Source organism: Mirounga angustirostris, unplaced genomic scaffold (assembly GCF_029215605.1).
Source record: "Mirounga angustirostris isolate CCGP_5_RB_7025 unplaced genomic scaffold, mMirAng1.0.hap1 SCAF_2, whole genome shotgun sequence".
Lineage (NCBI taxonomy): Eukaryota > Metazoa > Chordata > Mammalia > Carnivora > Phocidae > Mirounga > Mirounga angustirostris.
This window is the reverse complement of record NW_026991710.1, coordinates 100,630,216-100,634,119: the sequence shown is the minus strand read 5'-3', so window position 1 is coordinate 100,634,119 and position 3,904 is coordinate 100,630,216. Positions and strand designations below refer to the sequence as shown.

The 3,904-nt window shown below is 37.3% G+C and overlaps 1 pseudogene; it reads right to left on the bottom strand.

Moving 5' to 3' along the window:
• The window catches only part of LOC135363643 (large ribosomal subunit protein eL39-like), an 86,354-nt pseudogene that overhangs the window by 37,699 nt on the left and 44,751 nt on the right, over positions 1–3,904 (bottom strand).

The window sequence follows — 3,904 nt, the reverse complement described above, 5'->3', positions numbered from 1 at the left end:
CTAATAAAGGGGATATATAGTAAATTAATGATATACATTGATGATATATATTGAATTATGGTCTTAAGTTGTAAATCAATCCATACTTGGAAGGAAAGATTAAAGGAAGACTATACAGTTCTGATGATGTTGCTTATATGCTCTCTATTTCACTTTGTCCACCTAATCAACCGATTATGCTCAGAAGTTTTCACCTTGATTTAAGTGCAGAACATGTAATGGACACTGACATCATTGATCTGGTGCCTTAAAAATTATAAAAGCCAGATTATAATACTAAGTCTGTATGAATCAGTCACCAGTAACATTTAAATATACAACACTTTTGCTAGAGTTAACCATGAATAGGTTCTTAAAAGATTAATTATAATAGAGTGTTCCTTATGTACATCTAGGAGCACCCAAGAGTTAATTTTTAAAAAGGACCTACCATTGATGAGTTCATGTACTCACCTACTCACTCACCGTGATTCCCCACTATTTACAAGATAACATCTTAATTACTAGTGGAGCATTTAAAGACCACTGATACGTAATATGGACTCAACTCCCCCACTACTCCTGTACAAACATATTTTCTGATCAAATCAAAATTACTTTATATATTGCACTTTTCCATCTCTGTATATTTATACATGGCTCTCCTGTTCTCTCCTCTTTTACTGGAACAGAAATGCACCATATCCTTCAAAGGCTAGCACACAGCCCATCTCCATCAGGAAGATTTTGCTGATTATGCTTCTTCCAAACCCTAAAAAATATTTGTTATCATTAATGATTATTTGATATTCAGTAAATTCATGCGTGTGCATATATGTGTGCATGTGTGGTTTGTGTACTTAAATGCAGATATCTTCTCTCCCCAGTCAGGATGGAAATTGCTATCTGAGAAAATATATTCCACTGATTTTTAAATATCCATATCGTCAACAGGTTATTTTTTAATTAGCTCATTGATTATTATGATAATAGTTTTTTTTTTTTTTACTTTTTAAAGACTTATTTATTCATTTTAGAGGGAGAGAGAGAGAAAGCACATGAGTGGGGGGAGGGGCAGAGAGAAAGGGAGAGAGAGAATCCTGAAGCAGACTCCCGAATGAGCTCTGAGCCCAATGTGGGGCTCCATCGCAGGACCCTGAGATCATGACCTGAGCCAAAATGAAGAGTCGGCTGCTTAACTGACTGAGCCACCCAGGCACAGCATGATCATAGTTTTAAATGTATCTTAGAAAAACATCAGAAATCCAATGGATATTTTCTTCAATAGAGAAATCAAAAAACATGAATAAAAACAATTAAGTACATTAATCACTCTGAACCTCATCTCATCTTGAGCCCCCTGTTTCTTTGCTCTGATCTCCCTAATTTATTTTAAATTTCTGAATTTGGTTTGGTGAATCTTAAGGAAAACATTATAAATATATCTTTACAGAGTTCTATAAGTATGAATCTTGACTTTTAAATCTTTATAAAGTTCTTTTTTTACTTTTTATTTTATTTTATTTTATTATGTTATGTTAATCACCATACATTACATCATTAGTTTTTGATGTAGTGTTTCATAATTCATTGTTTGCATATAACACCCAGTGCTCCTTGCATTACATGCCCTACTTAATACCCATCACCAGGTTAACCCATCCCCCCCCATTCCCCTATAAAACCCTCAGTTTGTTTCCTGGAACCATAGTCTCTCACGGTTCATCACCCCCTCCGATTTTCCCCCTTTCATTTTTCCCTTCCTATTACCTTCTTTTTTTTTTAACATATAATGTATTATTTGTTTCAGAGGTACAGGTCTGTGATTCAACAGTCTTACACAATTCACAGCGCTCATCATAGCATATGCCCTCCCCAATGTCTATCACCCAGCCACCCCATCCCTCCCACCCCCCACCACTCCAGCAACCCTCAGTTTCTCTCCTGAGATTAAGAACTCCTCATATCAGTGAGATCATATGATACATGTCTTTCTCTGATTGACTTATTTCGCTCAGCATAATACCCTCCAGTTCCATCCACATCGTTGCAAATGGCAGGATTTCACTCTTTTTGATGGCTGTATAATATTCCATTGTGTGTGTGTGTGTGTGTGTGTGTATATACACACACACAATATGTATATATATATATACAATATGTATATATACATGTATGTATATATATGTACATATATATGTACATATATATACACACACCACTTCTTCTTTATCCATTCATCTGTTGATGGACATCTTGGCCCTTTCCATAGTTTTCCTATTGTGGACATTGCTGCTATAAACATCGGGATGCACGTACACCTTTGGATCACTACATTTGTATCTTTGGGGTAAATACCCAATAGTGCAATTGCTGGACCGTAGGGTAGCTCTATTTTCAACTTTTTGAGGAAGCTCCATACTGTTTTCCAGAGTGGCTGCACCAGCTTGCATTCCCACCAACAGTATAGGAGGGTTCCCCTTTCTCCTCATCCCCACCTACATCTGTCTTTTCCTGACTTGTTAATTTTAGCCATTCTGACTGGTGTGAGGTGGTATGTCATTGAGGTTTTGATTTGGATTTCCCTGATGCCAAGCGATGTTGAGCGCTTTTTCATGTGTCTGTTGGTCATTTGGATGTCTTCTTTGGAAAAATGTCTGTTCATGTCTTCTGCCCATTTCTTGATTGGATCATTTGTTCTTTGGGTGTTGAGTTTGGTAAGTTCTTTATAGATTTTGGATACTAGCCCTTTATCTGATATGTCATTTGCAAATAGCTTCTCCCATTCTGTTGGTTGTCTTTTGGTTTTGTTGACTGTTTCTTTTGCTGTGCAAAAGCTTTTTATCCTGATGAAGTCCCAATAGTTCATTTTTGCCCTTGCTTCCCTTGCCTTTGGCGATGTGTGTAGGAAGAAGTTGCTGTAGCTGAGGTTGAAGAGGTTGCTGCCTGTGTTCTCTAGGATTTTGATGGACTCCTGTCTCACATTTAGGTCTTTCAACTATATTGAGTCTATTGTTGTGTGTGGTGTTAAGGAAATGGTCCAGTTTCATTCTTCTGCATGTGGCTGTCCAATTTTCCCAACACCATTTGTTGAAGAGGCTGTCTTTTTCCCATTGGACATTCTTTCCTGCTTTGTCAAAGATGAGTTGACCATAGAGTTGAGGGCCCATTTCTGGGCTCTCTATTCTGTTCCACTGATCTATGTGTCTGTTTTGTGCCAATATCATACTGTCTTGATTATGACAGCTTTGTAATAGAGCTGGAAGTCCAGAAATGTGATGCCATCAGCTTTGCTTTTCTTTTTCAACATTCCTCTGGCTACTCGGGGTCTTTTCTGGTTCCATACAAATTTTAGGATTATTTGTTCCATTTCTTTGAAAAAAGTGGATGGTATTTTGATGGGGATTGCACTGAATGTGTAGATTACTCTAGGTAGCATTGACATCTTCACAATATTTGTTCTTCCAATCCATGAGCATGGAATGTTTTTCCATTTCTTTGTGTCTTCCTCAATTTCTTTCATGAGTATTTTATAGTTTTTTGAGTACAGATTCTTTGCCTCTTTGGTTAGATTTATTCCTAGGTACTTATGGTTTTGGGTGCAATCGTAAATGGGATCGACTCCTTCATTTCTCTTTCTTCTGTCTTGTCGTTGGTGTAAAGGAATGCCACTGATTTCTATGCATTGATTTTATATCCTGCCACTTTACTGAATTCCTGTATGAGTTCTAGCAGTTTTGGGGTGGAGTCTTTTGGGTTTTCCACATAAAGTATCGTATCATCTGCAAAAAGTTAGAGTTTGACTTCTTTGCTGATTCAGATGCCTTCTATTTCTTTTTGTTGTCTGATTACTGTGGCTAGGACTTCTAATACTATGCTGAATAGCAGTGGTGATAGTGGACATCCCTGCTGTGTTCCTGACCTT